Below are 20,306 nucleotides of genomic sequence, written 5' to 3' on the forward strand. Positions count from 1 at the left end.
AAAATGGGCCCTAAACATCCCTTGCTCCAGCCACATAACTTCCTTCAGAAGAGAAGCCCGCTGGCTTCCTATTCGTGACAGAATCACATTAAGGTCACTTATCATTACCCACAAGTGTCTGGTGAATACGGCCCCTAAATACTTGTCAGTTAAATTCCTGAGACATCAGACCAGCAGGCCAGCAGACCCACCAAATCTAACTACCTCAACCAACTCTCAATCCCTAACTACAACCTAAAAACAGCATGAGGCTCAAGCTTTCCAGTGTTAGCGGCCAAATGCTGGAATTCCCTCCTTCCTGACATCAGAGGAGAGACTTCATTCTGGTCCTTCAGAGCTAAGACCAAAGCTTGGCTCCTTGCTCAATCGACTCTCTAGCATGAACATCTCTCATGCTACTCCGCTTAAGTCACCTATGCTCAAACTAACTAATCACCAGGCACGGAGCATGTAGATAATCTATTGTTTTGTATATTCAACTGTTAACTATAATTGAGAACCTCTTGTATCTTTGTAAAAAATATTTTTCTATGCAAAAAGGTATTTTTCTTTGTAAATATGGTTGCTTGTTTAGATGTTATCTCGTTGAATTATGTTGATCATGGGTGCTAGGTGATATGTAACCCACCGCACCTGTTGAAACTATTTATCTATGAACAGTACTATTTTTGTCTGTAACTGTTACTGTAACATACCATGTACCTAAACTTAAGTGCCCAAATACCCTTGGGTGGGATGCGCTATATAAATTAACAAACTAAACTAAGATTGTTCAATGACATGCGTCTTGCAGGCCCTTGCCACATATAAGTGTTTTTACGTTGCTAAATAATTCTGTATACAGTAATGTGAGCTATAAGATCAATGTCAACCACACACATAGATCAAGCATCCACAATCTAGGATGCACAACATGTAATGTTTTCCACAGGTGCGGCATCTGAAGAAGAGGGTATGACCTGCGCTGAGGAGCTGCATCCAGACACAGACACCAGGCACGCCCAGTTGTCTCCACCTCCTCTGAAGGTGATGTGCCTGGAGGAGCATCCCATTCTTATGGTACTGCTGCTAACGAGGAGTCCCAGGATACCATCATTGTGGTCTACACCTCAGCAGCAGAGGGATAGGGTAATGGTGACATTGCCACACAGGGGCACCAATGCATGGAGACCTCCTTGGAGGTGCCACAGTTGATGAAGGAGGAAGAGGCCATTGCAGGCCTGCCCATGGTTTCAGTTGTGGCTACTGGGGGGATGTGCAGGCTGCACACCTGGCTCTGAGACAGGAGGCTGAGAAGTCCAGTGTGGAGGTGCCAGCACAACCTTCTGTCCCAGGGCCATCTGCTGCAGAAATACCCACCTTCACCGATGCCTCCATGCAGGCAGAGCCCGCACTTCTAGACGATGATGCCCTCTGGGGTACAGTGTTGTCACTGTTGGTGGGTGGATTGAGGGGGCAGGCATCTATCTGAGATGCTGTGCATGCAGCACATGAGATGCTTGTAGAGCATCACGGACAGATGGGCCACCTCTTGTCCCAACGGGCAACAGCACTGCTTGCTGTTTGCCTCTATGGGCAGTCGACTGCATGGTCCACTCCTCCTCCACCTCCTCCTAAGTGTCTTTTCCCTCTACCACCATTGCCTAAGTGAGGCAGCAGGCATTACAGTGCCTGCAGGCCCTGATTTCTTCACAGGTGGCTTTTGTGTGGCATCGGGACAAGGAGAGTCAGCAAGCACACAAGGTGATAATTGTCAGTGCCAGAGCCGAGGCTGCAGAGAGGTTTGCACAGGCGCAGGCTGCCATCAAGGAGGACTTTTAAAAGGCAACGGCGGAGATAGATTCAAGGATGAGGGAGTCCTGCAATCCCTCCAGGAAACAATGGAGGACCACCTGAAAGAGACAGATGTTGATGAGGAATTGGCTTTGGTTGAGGCATTGTCGGAAATTAGTATACATAAATAGTTCAGTAGTTGTAGGTTCCCTTTTTTCCATGAGTATTATTTTGTTTCCATTTTTGTACATAGTTGTACATTAATACATGCATTAATACATTTATATTATAATATTCAATATCACAATTTGCTGTCTCTTTGTGCCATGTGCAGCATGTCTTGGTTTGCTGGTGCATGCATAATTTTGTGCTTCTTTGTCCATGTGCACGTTTTGTATTAACATGATCTCCAACTGAGTATGTCCTATGTCTGTCATGTGGGTTTAGGGCACACTCTTTGGCTCTTAGTGGTACTAGCCTATTTGCTGGAAGACATTCTTCAGGTGAGTGTGATGTTTAGTATGATGCCTTCATGGCCAATGCACACATAGGGACAATGGTTGATGTAGGGAGATTACATGTTTGGCACTTCCTTTGTAAATGTTTTCATGGGTGTTGAGTCATGTTGGGGGTTGTTTGAGATAAGCATGGTGGCATTCCTTTGATTGACTTGCCCATATGGACATGTGGACATGTGTTTCAGACGTAAGGATGGCACCATCTCAAGGGCAGGGGTAGGAATGTATGGTTGTCTGATGCCATTCATGGTTCAGGGGCTTTGCATGTTTGATGTCTATGTATGTGTGTGTTGATTGAGTATGTTTTGAATTGTGTCTACTGGTGGCGATGTAAGGACACATTTGGAGATGAGAGGTACATTTGTTTATGATGTTTTGGGTCTCTTATTGAGAATGGGTGCTCATTGGTTAAGGTGCCTGTCAGATGTTCTACAGATCAGGCATATTTGAGGTATATGTTGACAGCTCCTTCACCTCTGCCCATTCACTTCTCCTAATTTCAGATTCTTGTACGTTGTGTTTCTTCATACTACCACAGATGCTTGGGCAGCACTTTGGCACTTGCTTGTCCATGTGGATGTGCAACACTTCCACAACAGGTACAGCTCATTGGCATTGGGGATTAGGAAAAGGGATATGGACTCACTTTATTTCACTGGGCTACCCACATCACGCAAGGACTATGTCACCTGAACGTCAATGGACCAAAGTGTAGCTGCAGGAACAGAATGGTTGGCTGTTGTTGTGCAGCTGAGTGTGATGAAAGGGGAGGCCGTGGTCAAGGGAATAGTAATGATAATGTTTATTTATAAAGTGCCTATACACGGGCTGTGTTTCAAAGCACTCAAGGAGGGTGGGACACAGGGAAAAACAAACAGTCGCTCAGAGCCCTTGAATTTCTGAGACAATAACGGTCTGCACAGGCAGAGTAAGTGAATATGATACATTTAACAGTTTAGATACAGCAAATAGGATTGACAGTGATTCTGCAGTTTTTTCAAGTGCACATTAAGGGGTGAAGACAAGGAAGAACAGACAGACGATCTTCAGGCAGAGCTGCCTTCATATCATACACGTGCGAGCCAGGCAAGGGTGAGGCAGGGGTCTAAGTGCACCCAGTCAGTGAAGACTGAGGTAAGTGCAGAGAGAGAAGCTCTCTGGGATTTCTTTACATGTGCAGTGCGGGGGGTGGAGTGCAGAGCCCTGAGGCAAGTGCAGAGAGAACTGCTAGGGGTGCCTGGGACCTGTGAAACTCTGAGGTGCACCGGGCGGCCAGTCAGCAAGCTGTATGGAAGAGGAGGGAGAGATGGAAGGGAAGCGAGCTTGGTTAGCAGAGTAGGGGGAGAGAGAAGGAGGAGGAGAAGAGAAAGGTCTTTAGGAGTTTCTGGCATTTAAGAAGATCAGGCTCAAGACAGAGGGTGGCAGGGAGGCTGTTCCAGAGGGAGGCGCTTGCTGAGGAAAAGGATCTCCCTCCAAATCTATGCTTGGAGAACCGGCTCACTCGCAGAAGGTTGGAGGTAGATGAGCAGAGGGCTCGAGAGGGACAGTATTTAGGTAGGCAACGTTGCAGGTAAGTAGATGGAAGAGATGACTGTCCTGGATTCACCAACACTGCTTCCAATTGATCATGTTGGAGGATAATGTTGCCAGGTGTAGTTCATTGAAGACATAGGGCAGAGGAGTTGAGGAAGGTAAGTGCTCCTCAGTGAACTGTGCCATAAGTGTTTAAGATGTATATCTGGCAAGTGTTGTCACAGTTACAAGTGGACATAGAATCATGCAGATTTGGGGGCACAGATTAATGGCAGTACTAGGATGAGGGAAGTCTTGTGGGTGAAGCTTTAATGCAGGGTGTTGGGGCACAGATTGGTGGAGTTGCTTGGAAGTGGGAGGACTTGTGCGTGCTTGTTTGTTTGTTTTTATTATGTGTAAAGCACACAAAACCCAGGGGTATCTAGAAGCTTTAACTTAGTTTCAGTGCTTCAGGTTACAGAGAGGAAGTGCATAATGTATTTACAGTCATACCTGGATAAGCAAGAAGAATGCATCATGTGAGAAGAACAAACAAGATTGATAAGAGAGCAAGAGTGTGGAACCAGATTCATGTAGCAGGGCAGCAGCATCACACAGATACAAAAGTCAAGATAGGCAGTTCACCTACATGGAGCCTGACCCATATTGCAGGGCAGCAGCATCACATAGATACAAGTCAAGATAGGCAGTTCAGCTAAATGGAGCCTACCCCATGTTGCAGGGCGGCATCAACACACAAGTGTAAAAGACAAGATAGGCAGTTCACCTACAGTGAGCCTACTCCATGTTGCAGGGCAGCATCAACACAAAAGTACAAAAGACACGATAAGCAGTTCACCTACATGGATGTCTATCCCAAGTTGCAGGGCGTCGGCATCCTGCAGATACAGGTGACAGAATCGGAGTATAGGGGTAGTAAGGAAGGTAAACTAGGCTAATGTGGCAGGATGCAAAAGAGGGTTAAAGCATGGGACGCAGAACGGACACAGTGGTACAGTACAGCAGAGGATGTGGTTAGAATCTAAGCATCAGACATGAGGTAACATGGGTGATGGCATAATGTTCATGTCTAAACAGTAGGACGAGAGAGATATTGCGATAAGAATGCGTAAAATACGGTAAGAAACAGAAATACTGGTGATTGAGGTTAGGATGTAACATCTGAATATTACGGAAATTACATGGAGGAGGCTGTGGGTGCAGTAGTTAGGAAGCAATAACGTTAAAGTATTTGCGAAGTAGGCTATTATATTACACGGCTAGCAAACTTATTATGCAAGATTCCTGCAAACTTAGACAATGTGACCGACGATGGTTCAACAATTGTGATAGTAGAGGCTGTTGATTATAAGTTCCAAGGTAAAAAGGGTAGCGAAATAGCTACGGGAATAGATTTTGAGTTGCAAAAACAAAAACAAGATACACCCTCTGCCAATCAGAAAATTGAAACTGTCTATATCTTTGCCTCTCAAAACGTGATTTGTCAGATTCAAGTGTTACAGAACATGGCATCAATATCCATTCATAAGTCTGCGTTGTAGAGATCACATCAACCCTACACATATATCTTTGGTGTTATCAGATTGTCAAGAGGTCCTCTTTGAAGGAGCAAATAGGACTAGGAGGTCTGTATATTAGGTGGACTGTTAGGGTACTGGCATTAGAAATGGGTAGTTTGATTGTGATAAGTTCACATGACTTGATGACTGGTGAAGGGGCTGTTTGCATGGCTAGATTAGACTTTACTATAATGGCTATGCCTCTGCCTCTAGCATCAGTTCTGCCAGCTCTTATAACATTGTAGTTGTCCGGGACAGCCAGTGCGAGGGCTGGCCTGCGGCTGTATGTAGCCATGACTCTGTTATTGCAAGGAAGTCAAGGTTGTCAGTCATGATCAGATCCGCAATCGCAGTAGCGTGTACTACCAGTGATCTAGGGTTAAGTAGAGCAGCTTTAAGGATTGGGATGTTGGAGTTGGTCAGGCAGGCCAGTGGTTTATCCTGACTTACTTGAGAGTTGGGCTTAGGTTTGGTGGGCATGACATTTTGCTTTTTTTCCCTAGCATCGGTGTTGGTGTTAGTGGGACAGACCGGAAGTTTGTCCGTAATTGCTTTACAGTTAGCTTTCAGATTGGTCACTGTGGCAGTGGTATTCTTATTGGCGTTAAAGATGTTATTAGGGAAATTCATCATATTAATGTGACTTATTTGAGCATCTCTGATGGTCAGAGGTTCATGAAGTCTGGCAAGTCTAGCACAGAGTCTTTTGTTTCTTATTGTGGTGGGACTGCAAGAAATTTGAAGGGTGGTAGGTGATAGGTAGTTGGGGTCCATATCAATTGTATGTTCTGCATTACTAGCTTTAGGGTTTACATTTAGTTTGGGTAAGAAACTGGTGGGTTTGCTGAATGCCTGCTGGTCGTGTAGCTTAAGGCGAGGGAAGAAGGTGGTAGGTTTAGGATCCTTGAGCAAACAGGTTTTATTTGTTGTGGTTCGATCCAGTTGGTCAAGGTGGTTTAAGCCTGTTAGTGTGGTTATAGCAGTTAGAGCACAAAGTAGTTTTATCAGAATATGGCTGGTGGCATGCATATTGCTAGCGGAAGGCCCTTGTTGAAGGCTTCCGAGGGGAGTTTTAGGATACTGACCTTCCTGAGTCCTGAGCATGTAGTGGGACTAGGCAGCAATAGGTGTCCACTGGCAAGTAAAGTGGTTACAGTGCTGTACAAATATATACAATATCAATACAAGTAAAAATACAGAGTCAAACGTATATACAAAGAGGAGAGCATGAACAGAAATCAGAAGTTAAAACAGCAGAAAGCTTGTGCAGAGCAGTCAAGGAGTCTACAATATATTAAATGTGTGTGGTAGGACTAACGGTCATTCCCTTTGATCCATTTGGTAATATTGAGTCTGAATGGTGACACTTCTGTCACAATTTTGCAGAGAACGTGGGATCGTGCAGATAAGCCCAGCGAACAGCCCTCATCTCGGGAGTCTGTTGGCCTGCCAGGTTGCTACAAATCACTGCCCCTCTGGATAGTGTCCCAGCCTGCCTGCCAGCCCATCTCAGCTCAACATTCGAAGATCCCTTGATGTTTCTCTCAGGATGTTTCTGAATGACTGCCTCACATACATTCACAGCCATTTTATGACCTCTCACTGCCACTCAAAAGAAAATACGTCTCATTTAGACCCACCCACATCAGCCGATCTGCCAGTGTTTTTCCCGATTGAAAATAACTTAACCGCTGAACAAGACATGTTACATCTCTTCTGTTTGCTTCCTTTCGCTTCCCGACTTAACAATGTATTTTTTCAGCGGAGAAGTGTTCCATATTTGCAACTTGCCACACAAGCTCCAACTTCACATTTAACCTCATTTAAAAAGAGCATTTTCCAAAATCATGTTCAGGTTATTTTTTTAAAGACCAATTTGCACTAATTGTTATTAATGACATGTTACATGTTAATGGGAAGGGGTTAGCATGTTAATTTATATTAGTATTTAGGTTTAGTGCAAGCCAGTCAAATGAAATATCATCCTGAAATAATAAACACTGTTAAAGGATGCTCTATATTTCTGGAACGTGTGCATTTCCTTTTTGGCATGTGTGCCAGTCGCACAGGCAACCTATTACTTGTACATATGTTTGTATTTCTGTATTCCTGTATAAAGCCCACACTAACCCTACCTGTGTATACTAAGCTAATAGAGCCCTGTAATTTACACCCCCACACCTATTCAGCGCCCCCCAGCTACTCCTATACGTCCCTCCTTTTCTTACTGCTGGGATCAATTTGAAATTACTGCAGGAAAAACAAAACCAAATGTTCTATAATGCATGTGTTGCTCCCAATTACCCATACCTGAAAATAAATAATATGCCTATTGAAATCCAGGCATCAGAATATTATATACATATCTCTGGTCAATCACAAGAACAACAACAATATCTTTGAAAAGGAATGAAAACAAAAATCCTATGTATTTTTTAGATATTAATCTTTTTTTAAATCTTTTGATCTCATTTTTTTATCAGTGATCTGATTTCTTCTTTTTAATGCTATCTTTTTATCTTCTTTTGAAAAAATTATATATTTTTTTTTTAAGAAATCATTTTTATGAGATCTTTATCTTTTTTTAAATCTTTGTGATCACCACCTTTGAGTATATTGATCTTTTTTTTTTAACTGGTTATCAATTATTTATTTATTTTAGCAATAACTAACTCATTGACATTTTCAGAAAATATTTGAACACATCTGTGACATATAATCCAATCCCAAAATCATTAAAAATGAAAATAAAAAATATATAAAAAACATTTCTGATAACATAAGAGTTTATGTAAATATGTCCTGGTGCAAAGGAGTCTATGATAGCAAGAGTAAAACAGTCTGTGCATCAAGAATATCCTGTCAATGAGAGTTTGTGGTACAATCATACAGAACACCGCTGGTGGCAGAACTCTTCCAGTCCAGGACTCCATGGGACCTCCTCCAGGGTCGTCATCTCCACGGGGTCTTCACCTACACCCCCTTCTTCGGACCAGGGGACTCCCCTCCAGGGGTCCAGTGCTCCAAGGCTCCGACTCTGATGAGGAAAACAATTAATTCACTAGATTAAAAAGAAAAGACACATTCAGTACCAAGCACAATAAACTTTAATTTCCTTTTCCAGTGGAGTATCTGAAATCAAATTTAATTATACACATAAATACACATTTTAAAATACAAGCCATTCAGCCAAAACTTTTTTCATTAACGACACAACACCCACATGGTACCTTCAGATAAGAGCCCCTTTTTACTTTTGTGCACTAGCACCATTTACACTTACTTATTTACTAGGGCAACCACACATATTATATATTATATTTTTCTTTTAATTCTTTATTAGCTTCAACTTGCTCAAGCCTCTTCACTTCATGTTTCAGGTGAATAGGTTTGATCTGATTGACATGGACAAACTGTTCCACTGTCCATTCACTGCCTTTTTAGCACTTCTGTAAACTACAGGTGAAACCTTATCTGTAATTTTATACGGCCCTTGCCATGCTGAAAGGAATTTAGGGATTTTGTGTTTCCCCTTCTCGAAATTAAATGTATACACCTGGTCTCCTATTTCATACATACAGATGACTTCTGTCACGTCACTGCCACTTACCGGGATGAAGGGACTGGGTCACCAGGTCCGGCGGATCCCATCATGGAGGGACTATCCTCATTACCGCCTATGGTGGCTGCATTTTCTCGCAGCCTCCATTCCTCTGGGATTATCCATATTCCTGCCTTCCATGCATGCACAGTTCATTCGGCACTGGAGCGCGGGCTTGCGTTGCAAGCCTCATTGTGATCCCAGTCCCTCATTAGGGTTCCACCTATGGAAACAAACCGTGTCTCAATGGGGTTTGATTGGATGCTACACTCCACAGCTTTGCCTTGCTACGCTCCTGCGCGTGATCCTTGTCCTTGCTTCCCGGACTCTGGTCTGGTTTGGGTCCCTTGGTCCCTGTCCTTCCTGGGTTGGATTTCCTTCACTCATTGACTTCTGCCTTCCCTGGTTTCCTTGACCTCCAAGTGTTCCCTGGTTTCCTTGGCCTCCCAGGCTCCCCTGATTTCCTTGGCCTCCCTGGCTTCCCTGGTTTCCTTTGCCTCCCGGGATCCCTGGTTCCTTGATTCCCCTGGCTTCTCAGGTTCACAGGCTTCCCTGGTGTCCTCCTGTTCTGCCATCCCTTGTCTGGGATCCCTGTTTCTTGATTTCTCCTGGATTGCCATTGCCCAGTCTATGGCCTCTGCCTGGGTACCTTGCCACCGAAGATCATTGCTTGCCATCTGAGTACCACACCACGCCTCCTGAGATCAGCATCAGACTTCGGAGTTCAGCATACCACGTCCATAAAAAACAAGTTGGCCTTCCCTGCCAGTGCTTGCACTGTACTGACATCATGCTAATCAGGGAAACACCAATCTGTGACGTTGGGAGTTGGTCCACTTCTGACCTAGTGTTTCTCTACAGGTGGGTGTTGGACTGTTTCCTTGCATTGCACCTTCTTCGCTTCCACCTTCTGGACAGACTGGCTACCTCTCCACATCCCTCAACTGGCAGCACAGGTATGCAGCACCCACAGGATGCTTTTCTTAACAGATTGAGATGCCTTCCTTCTGACTCTGAGAAGGATGAAGCCCAGGAACTCCGGGAGTAGCTACGGGCTCTTCATTCAGAAATGACCACACTCCACAAGAGAACATTGCCTTACGACAAATGGTGGTTCAGGGAGCCGGAGTTAATGCTCAGGTCGAGAGCACCATGGCTCACACCACGCCACTGAAATACAACAGTGATCCCAGATGTGTGGCCGAATTCTGCAACCCTTTCAAGATTAATTTCCTTTTCGGGCTACCCACTTCAACCAGGATAAAGCCAAGATTGGATACATATTGGGTAATTTAACCAGGTATGCACTTGCTTGGGCAGAACCCTTGGTTTCTACAAACAGCACTATCCTGAACAACTTTGCAGCATTTGAAAAGGCATTTTTGGATGTCTTTCATTCTTCCAATCTGGCCTCTGCTGCTCAGAATAAGCTGATGGATATCAGACAGGGCTCCAGTGATATCATTGCTTATATCAACCGTTTTCAGCAACTAGCAACTGACTCACAATGGCCAGACATAACCCAGAAGTCTTTGTTTTGTCTGGGTTTGAGAGAGGAGTACAAAGACAAACTGTTGCATATCCCAGAACCCAATTCTCTACAGACGCTTGTAGAACAGTTGCTTTGTATTGACCATAGGCTGGCTGAACAAAGAGGTGAAAGGCGCTGGGTCGAGAGGGCGTTTTTCAGACCATCAACCACCCCAATGGGGGTACCCGGCTCTACTGAATCAGGTCCAGAACCCATGCAGTTGGGTGCCATAAAGGGCCCTTTGACAGAGGCTGAGAAGAGACGTCGAAGGAATCTCTGTTTGTGTCTGTATTGCAGGGCCACCTGTCATTAACTGGTACTTGTCCTCTGTGCCCTCTGAGGAAGTTGGAAAACTAATGGGCCTGTCATTTATGTGGAAGGCAACGAGAGGCCGTCCATCTCTTCCCAGTCCTTCCGAATCCCGATTTGGTCCTTCAGCCCATGCAGCCAATAGTCCTGTTGGTGTTGAAGATACTGATAACTTGGCAGTACAAGGTAGTAGATGTCCCGGGCCTTCTTGACGGTGCTTCATGCAACTATATCGATTCAGTGTTTGCAGTCAACAGCGGAATACCACTACATTCCAAGGCTTGTGCCACATTGGTGGAGCTCATCGATGGGACTCGTTATCCTCTGGTCCCATACGTTGACACACTGAGGCATTGCTCCTACGGATTGATGAACATCGGGAGAACATTTCCTTGGACGTGACCAAGTTGTCTTCTTACCCGATTGTTTTGGGTCTTCCCTGGCTGTAGCATTACAATCTAGTATCAATTGGAGTTTGCATCAGCACACTGTATCCAGGAATGCTGTTCCTCCACAACCACCCAGATTACCACTACAGCCACTCCTCTTTCCTTGGGAAACAGGTCAACTCAGCTGTGTTTCTTGTTTCCGGTGCCTCAGGGCTATTCAGAATTGCACAGTGTGTTCGCTGATCCTAGGGATATTCATTTACCTCCTCACAGACCTTTTGATTGTGCCATCAACCTGTTGCCCAATGCTGTGATTCCCCATGGAAAGGTGTATGCCCTATCCCCGTCTGAGAAAGAGGTATTGCATGAGTACCTGAAGGACTACCTTAATAAGGGATACATCACGCCCTCCCAGTCTCCATCAGGATTTCCTCTGTTTTTCATGAAAAAGAAAGAAGGGACCTTGCGTCCTTGCGTCGATTATCGACAATAAAATGACGTTACCCGGAAAAACAGGTACCCCTTGCCTCTGATCTGTAAAATCATGGAGTTCCTTCTTTCGGCTCATGTCTTTAACAAACTAGACCTCTGTGGGGCCTATCATCTGGTCTGGATTGAGAAAGGAGACGAGTGGGTGGGCGCTGTTGAGCAGCTCAAAGATGGCTGCCTAGCTTTTCAGCTCTGCGTGTGTCCGATGGAAACACACTTACATCAGCAGTTCTTCTGTGATTCTGGCCCCCATAAGCTGATAACAGAGTAATAAAGGGGTGAAGCACCCCTGACCCTAATCCTGTGGACCACGGACATCTGAGAGCAGAGATATCACTGTGGATCCTCTGGGCCACGTCTGCGCACTGCAGCTGCTGCCTCCCAGAGCGGACACCTGGGCGCCTGGAACTGAGCTGGTTTGCAGCTGCACACTGTGCCCCTTCACCTGCAAACGATCCTGCCTGTACAGGGCCTGCCCTGCTCCTGGGTTCAGCCCCTGTGCTGTGTGCACGCGACTAGACCTCCTGCTGGGGCTACCCCTCCAAGTGACCTGAGACACTCTGACTTCAGGGCAGCTGCAGCATGACCTACTGTTCGCCTGGATCCGGCTCCCCTGCGGGTCTGTGGCGGTGCGCCTGGCTACCTCCCCCTTGACACCAACAAGGCTCTGCAGACTGCACTATGTGACAGGGGACATACCGTGCCATATCTTGAACATCTACGTGGCTTGCGGTGAGCCGCTCTATGCATTGTTGCAACTGGGGGTGGCGGATCCAAATCTCTACCAGCGCAGGCCCATCACTGATCCCTCCCACGGCCATAAATTGCTGCCCGGAGGCCCCAGCTTGTGGATTGCTCTGGCGGACTGAACACGCCTGGAGCACCTCCTCCCTGGCGTCTGGCAGGGCTGAGATGGCTCTGGCCTTTGCGCCGGCTGAGCCGTGATCTGGCTTCTATGCTCCTACTACACTGTTGGGCAAGCTCCACTGTGGCCTGCCTTGATAATTCCAAATACTCTCTACAAGTAGCTGTGGGCCGCCACAGTTGCCATCCATGTGGGCTCCTATACTACAGCAAGTAAGTGCAGCTGCGCAGGCGGGAGCCAGCGAACCATTATACTGATGCTGTTGTCCCCAACACTGAGCTGTGCGAGGCATTACTGGCACCTGCGGCCCTCTCCTACTGATTCTCTAAATATCTGCCATACAGGGTCAGAATCGCTCGACCGCAGGCCACACTTGCACTGGCCCTTTCCGCTACAGCATCCAAGATACTGCACTTGAGACATCACTGTGCAGTTTCTAAGGCTGCCCTAGCGTGCCACAGTCCAGCAGGCCACCACTGTCTCCCATGGCCCCTTCTTCACCATCAATACTGGGGTCTTCCCCACAGATATTGCCCATTGGGTGCATACCCCGCCACTCATGTCCCTTGCTCGCCTGCTGTGGTGGTGAGACTACGGATCCCTAAATCACTGGCTTCTTGCATATCTATACTAGACTTGAGTACTGCTGACTTTCTTGTGGAGTGGATTGCTACTTATGGCACACAACGGCTTGGTTCACGCCGACTTTTTGGATCCGCCTAGAATAGAGAAACTCCTTCACGCCACGGCTCTTGGTGATCCACCCCACCACCAGTGAAGCTCTCCCTCATTGACCCTGGCGGTGCACCTGGCTACCTCCCCCTTGACACCAACACGGCTCTGCAGACTGCACTATGTGACAGGGGACATACCGTGCCATATCTTGAACATCTACGTGGCTTGCAGTGAGCCTGGTGTCCTGGGTTTGAGGTGCCTAGGTGAGCGGTGCCTGGTTCGGTGGCCCCCACCCCTGGGGCCCGATCTCTTGGCTCACTCCCATTGAGCTCCCCTCGCCCCTGCTGAGGCATGCCCCAGGAGCACTACATAGCGCCCCCTTGTTCACCCGCGCTGGCTAGTGAGTTGTGGCCCTAATGGCGGATGGGAGTCTCTGAACTGTGCTTGTAATTCTGCCACACTTGCCGCATCAGCTGCAGCCTCTGGGCCCGGGTTGCTGCGTAGCCATCGCATCTGTGCAGACCCAAAGTGCCATTTTACTACTTGGCCATGCTGTAGGAAATATAAATCCACTTGGATGATGGCCAAAAGGTCTTGAGGAGCCAATAAGGTCGCGCCATGCATCCGTTTGCAAAAGCGACACCTCGACCTGAACAGGGGCGGTCCTCGACCAGTCAGGAGGACTCACACATGCCAATGGTTGCCCCACCTCCTAATCTGGTGACCATGATGGAGTCCATGACTAAAAATGTTGCATCCTTTCATGAGAAGCTCGATGACATGAACCTGAATGTGGCGTCACTCAGAACCAAGCTCGATCAGCAGAGAACCAGGATTACCGAGGCAGAAACCAGGATTGGGGCGAATGAGGATGGGATACATGCTCTGCAAGATATTGTGGCAACTCTAATCAGAGATATGAAGTTTGTCAAAACAAAGTGTGTCAATTTGGAATCCAGATCACGCCGAAACAATGTACGCATTGTTGGTGTCCCCGAGAATGCACTTAAAGGGCATATGGAACTTGCGACAGAGAATCTCCTTAAGGATCTACTGGACAATCCTGAATCGTCTCCCTTCTTTGCTGTTGAGCGGGCCCACCGGGCATTGGCCCCATGCCCGAAACCAGGCAATTTCCCCAGGCCTATAATCACAAAGATCTTAAGCTACAGGGACCACATTATCCGCCTAGCGAGGGAGAAAGGAGAAATCAGATTAAACTCTCAAGGAATCTTCCCTGACTTCTCTACTGGAGTGCAACAGGAACAGTGACAGTTCACCCGTGTGAAGAAAATGCTCAGAGAAAGGAATGTCACCTATGCTGTATTGTTCATGGCACGTTTTAAGTTCACCTTCAGGAACAAGCTTTATTTTTTTACAGTCCCAGATGAAGCGGCGAAATTCATAGAGGAACATATCCCAATTGACAATCCACGGACGATCAGATGGAGAATGACTGAAGTGCGATCCCCCCCACTCACAACTGATGCCATCTTCTGAGCCTCTTTACCCTTCTGTTCATGATTTGTAAAGTGAAATGTGAATGTGGACTGCCTCTATATGTAACATGGAGTGGATTTCCCCACTTTTTCTTTAACGTTGCCCACACGGCAACAGCACACCCCATTGCAGCTGCAAAGGTTGTTCTTTGATGGTTATGTTGTGCACAAGCCCCTGTTGGGCCCCTGACGAGGTAGAGCTGAGTTGGGGGTGGCTGTCTGGTAAACAGGCCAAAGGGGGATGGGACTACACTGCTTGTTGCGGATGGGCTGTGAGAGTGGGGGGGGGAGTGTTAGAAAAGATTATATAAAAATTGGCGAGGTTAAAGTGGCATTGCACATGGCGAATCAGCAATGTGATCGTTCTGAGGGCACAGTTCTATGTAAAAGTGGGAGTGCAATTTGGGATGTATTCTGAAGTAGCGACATGGCTGTACGAATAATGTAATGGAATATACGGGTGATAGGCAACTACACCAAGGCCCGCAGAATAATGCTGTATGCCAAGGGGCATGGCATGAAGATACTGTTCCTGCAGGAGACCCATGCCCAGGGCTGCCTTGCAGCATGCCTGGCACTATCCTGGGGACCTAGTAGGTTTTACATGGTCTATTCCACGCAATCCTGGGGAGTATTAAGTCGGTTAAGTTTACGCTGAAGAAGAGCCACATAGATTCTGAGGGGAGATATGTAGTTCTATACTGTGTTATAGCGGGTGTATAGTATTTACTGGTGAACACATATGCCCCGAATGTTGACTCCCCTGACTTCTTTGACACTGTGGTTTCTCTGCTTATGGGTTACATTGGGGTTCCAATAGTATGGGGGGGACATGAATCTGATATTGAACAAAGACCTGGATAGGACAGGGACTGCGCCTAGAGACCTATCCCGCGCAGCCAGGAGAGTACACAAACATATTCTATCGCTTGGCATGCAGGATGTGTGGAGGACCTTCCACCCACAGGACCGTGAATACACCTATTACTCCTCGGTGCACGATAGTTCATCGAGGACTAATGGGCAGGGTTGTGGAATCTCAAATACTCACTCGCACACTATCCGACCACACTCCGGTGACGATGCTGGTCGAGCTAGGATCCGTCCCGCCTGCCCGCTCTGCCTGGCGCTTCAAATCAGAGGCACTGTTGGATATAGTCTTTAAGACAGAGATCCTTTCAGATATAAAAACCTTCTTCGAATGTAATACACAAGACACTACCAAGGTAAATTAAGGTGTACATTAGGGGCATGTCCATCTCGTGGGAGGCTAGAATATTAAAAACTATAAGGAGTAACTTGAGCCGATCCGAGCCTAAACTCAAGGCCTTGGAACTAGAATGCGTGACGGCAGCTAGCCCTCCCGAACTGGCGCAAATAAGGGAAGAACTGGGGGAGTTTGAATCACATGCGTTACCTCACTCACCCCTGCGGAGCGAGGAAATATGGTGAGGGCGATAGACCGGGGAAGACACTTGCTAGATTGGTCAGAGCGGAGGGGGGGCAGAGTCCAGATTAACTGGAGCAGGGATGCACATGGCACTCAACAATGGTCAGATCAGCAAATACTAGACATTTTCTTAAATTTTTACACCGACCACCTACACACCGTCCCATGAGCACAATATACATGACATCGGCGAGCTCCTTGAGCAAATCCCCATGATGTATATATCTCAATCCACTAAGGAAAAACTTGACAAGCCCATCACACTAGACAAAATAGTTAAAGCCATTACTGATCTCCCAAAGGGATGTGAGAAAACATGGGCGAAACCCTCTTTTTTATAAGGGGGCCTGACTCTAGAGGGTTAAGCGATAAAGTCAAAACAAAAGGAGATAGAGTTAGGCTACCCTAGACATAGGCGCGACTCAAGGTCACCTCACATTTGCAGGGGGGCCAGGTGGCTGCTGGCTCCCAGAATAGAATGTCACTATAGACTACAAGGGTGAAAAGTGATACAAGAATTTATTTAGACTAACAGAAAGACATAAACACAGATGGTGCCGAAGTACGTGGGATATGCATGTTCAAGTAATTCTTTGATTGCATATTTAGTGGGTTAGTAGGCAGAGTGACACATAGTCTGATTTCTTGCATTGTGTAACATTAAAAAAGTATTTATGTCTTTCTGTTAGTCTGAATAAATTATTGTATGTCCACTCTTCCTCCATTAATGCGCAAGGCAATTATAAATGTCCTGCTGAAGTCCGGAAAGCCCAGTGATGAATGTGGGTTCTATAGGCCTCTGTCACTTATGAACATTGATACCAAGTTATTCGCCAAAACTATTGTGAACAGATTTCTTCCGATCATGTCAATCCTCGTACATGAAGACCAGAGTGGATTTGTTCCGGGACGATTGACAGCTCTCAATATTAGATGCCTCTTTAATGTAATGTCCAGGATAGATCAGGGAGCTTCAGTCGTCGTGGTTACACTTGATGCCCAAAAGGCCTTTGACATGGTCTCATGGCAATACATGTGGCAGGTCCTGGAGAAGATGGGGGTGGGCCCGTCCATGATCCATTACATTAAACTACTGTACCTGTGTCCCACGGCTAGAGTCCAGGTCAACTCGCAGACTTTGACGTCCATCACACTACTCAAAGGCACTCCACACGGCTGCCGTTCTTCCCCATCCTTTTTGCACTGGTCATTGAGCCAATGGCTGACCATATCAGGGCGCGACACTCTCGTAAAGGTATATGGTTGGCGGATGCCCCAGAAATAATATCATTGTATGCAGACAATGTGCTGCTATACTTTAGGGACCCAGTCGCACACCTGGACCCTATCCTCAGGACATAACAAATTTACCATTCATTATTCTAAATCTGAGACATTTCCACTCACCAGCTCAACTCAGCAACCGACGTGTGAATATCCTCTCCGCTGGTCTCCGGGTGGTATCAGGTATTTGGGAGTTCAGGTATCACTATCCAAGTCGACCCTGCTGACTGATAATTATACTGCATCCGCACAGTATTTTGAGTAAAAAAGAATGAGATGGCGATGTCGCCCCCTATCATTGGCTGGGAAACTATCCCTGGTCAAAATTATCTTGGTCCCTAAACTTCTGTACATCTTTGTGAATGTCCCGATATGGCCGGGAAAACAACACTTTGACAACTTACACAAAAGTAGTGCACAATTCCTATGGCACGCAGGCGCAGTCTGGTAAAAAGTGGGAACACATGACTTTACCCTATGAGAGAGGGGGCATTATTGCTCCCAACCTGACTCTATATTGGGTGGCGGGTCAAGCCCATCATGCCACATACTGGTACAAACACCCAACAGCCCCGCCTCATGTCAAACTGGAAAAGATGGCGACGGCCGGGGTACACACAATGTCACTCGCCCTTTATCGTTAGTACCAAACTGATGCGGCTGCTGATCCCATTGCATCCACATTGATGGCATGCCACAGGCTTCTTGACCTGTCATCAGATCCGCGCCCTTACTACAAATGCCTCCCCATTTGGGAGTTTCCCGGGTTTGAAACCACACATGATAAACTCCTCTCTCAACGATAGTGGGAACTGGGATACCAAGCTTTGTCTGATCTATTCCCAGAGGGTTTATCACTCCACAAACGTGGTGCCCAGGTCACACCGGATCGGTACTGGAAATGCTGCAATACTACAGACTGAGGGCAGCTATCTGCACCATGTGGTCATCCTACCCGGACGAACCCACAGAAAGGCCCGATTTATACTATATAGCCAATTCTAGCAATAGCCGGGGGGTAGTTTCCTCTATATATAAAATGCTGTTGGTAAAGTCTTCAGACCTACCTGCCCGGGCATGCAGCGAATGGGCCAGCAAACTCGGCCTTGAGATCACGTATGGTTTGTGGGGGAGGATGTGCCTACATACTCGCATAGTCTCACTTAACTTCAGATTCCGATGCATGCATTACAAACTACTGAACAGGGTATAGTACATCCTGCACAAACTGAATAGGTTTACTAAGGCCCAGACTCACACTTGCCATAAATGCCATCTTGAAGGGGCGGATCACACACATATGTTCTGGTCATGTCCCATGCTTAATGTGTATTGGACGGAGATACTGGGCTCTCTCTGAGATTGTGGAAATGGTAGTGGACCTGGATCCGATGGTTGTGTTATTCGGGGTATGGGATAATGACGATGCCAAGAAAGTGTGCCCAAGTTTCTCAATGTAAGTTGTGTGGTGGCCAAGAAATGTATACTGCAGCTCTGGAAATGCTCAACTCCACCTACCTTTAAAATGTGGCCGAATGCAATCACCTGAACGCAAACTTGTGAGGAGGAATACATCACGTCTAGGCCTGCGAATTCACACCCAAAAAATGTATGGAATGCATTCTGCAGCTACCTTGACAAACTGACCGAAGAAGCACCCGATTCCCCCCACCTCTTTGGCCACATAAGGCTGAATCAAGCTAAGTACCTGCTATGTTGCCCGGTACTGAATGAATGATCCTGTGTGTACTGTACGCTGAAGTGTAATAGACTGTAATTAGCTGATTTTGTAAAGTATGCTCAATATGTGTAACTGCTGCTAACTTTCGCCAACAAAAAAAGTAAAAAAAAATACAGAAAGGAGAGAATTGGAAGACGGCCTTGAAGACACCATAGGCCTCATTATGACCCAGGTGTTAAGGGTTAACGCCGTTGTTAACCCTTAACGCCTATTCTGATTTTAACGGCTGCTGTTAGCAGCCATTAAAATCCATGGCGTTAACCTGCCATGATGCTAATTACGCCACCGTAATTTACGGTGGCGTAATTAGCGCCTTCCCCACTCCCATTATGCCCTATGGGGCAAAAATGGGAATGGGGAAGGGAAAATGGGAAATGGGGATTTACCGCCCCACTCACCTTGGAATGGGGCGGTAAATCCGCCATCCACCATGGTGTAAACGTAGTGTACAAGACACAGGGTTGTCTTTTTAGACTTCCCAACTCAGACTCCATTTTCTGGGACTGACTACTGTCTCCCAGAACATGTAAAGTTGCCATTGACTTTATTAGTCTTTTTAAATTCACAGACCCAGTGCAAACTATCTTACATAGAGTTCTGGAAAGGGTTAATAGTTATCCCTTTTTGTCTGTTTCTCGTGCAACATTATTTAGTTCGCCTTTCTTTAAGATTTGGTTGGTGGCAGTGGTATCTATCCTATTTTTCCTACCGCGGTCTATTTAAATAGACATGGTACTGTTTTAGGCTAAGTTAGTAGCCTCAAACTTAAACCCACTGGACCCCATTCACTTTTATTTGGTTCCAGCTGGGTTTATTCGCTATTTCTTTTTGTAAAGGTCTTTCTCGTGTTTTACTCTTGTCATGATGCCTACCTCCAAGGAGCCAGGTCCGACCCAGCAACCCCAGAGGCAGGCATCATTTCCCCCAGGGGAGTGCCAGCGGGCCCAAGCTGGGGCCCTTTGGACGCAGTCCTGGCGCCTTAGGCGCCAGGCTCATGTTGGACCTCTGTCCTGGCGCCTTAGGCGCCAGGCTCATAAAGCTAGACATGTGTTCAAGTGTTTTAATGTGCACTTACCTGATGCAGACCATG

The sequence above is a fragment of the Ambystoma mexicanum genome, chromosome 4p (assembly GCF_040938575.1).
Source record: "Ambystoma mexicanum isolate Mex_15411 chromosome 4p, UKY_AmexF1_1, whole genome shotgun sequence".
Lineage (NCBI taxonomy): Eukaryota > Metazoa > Chordata > Amphibia > Caudata > Ambystomatidae > Ambystoma > Ambystoma mexicanum.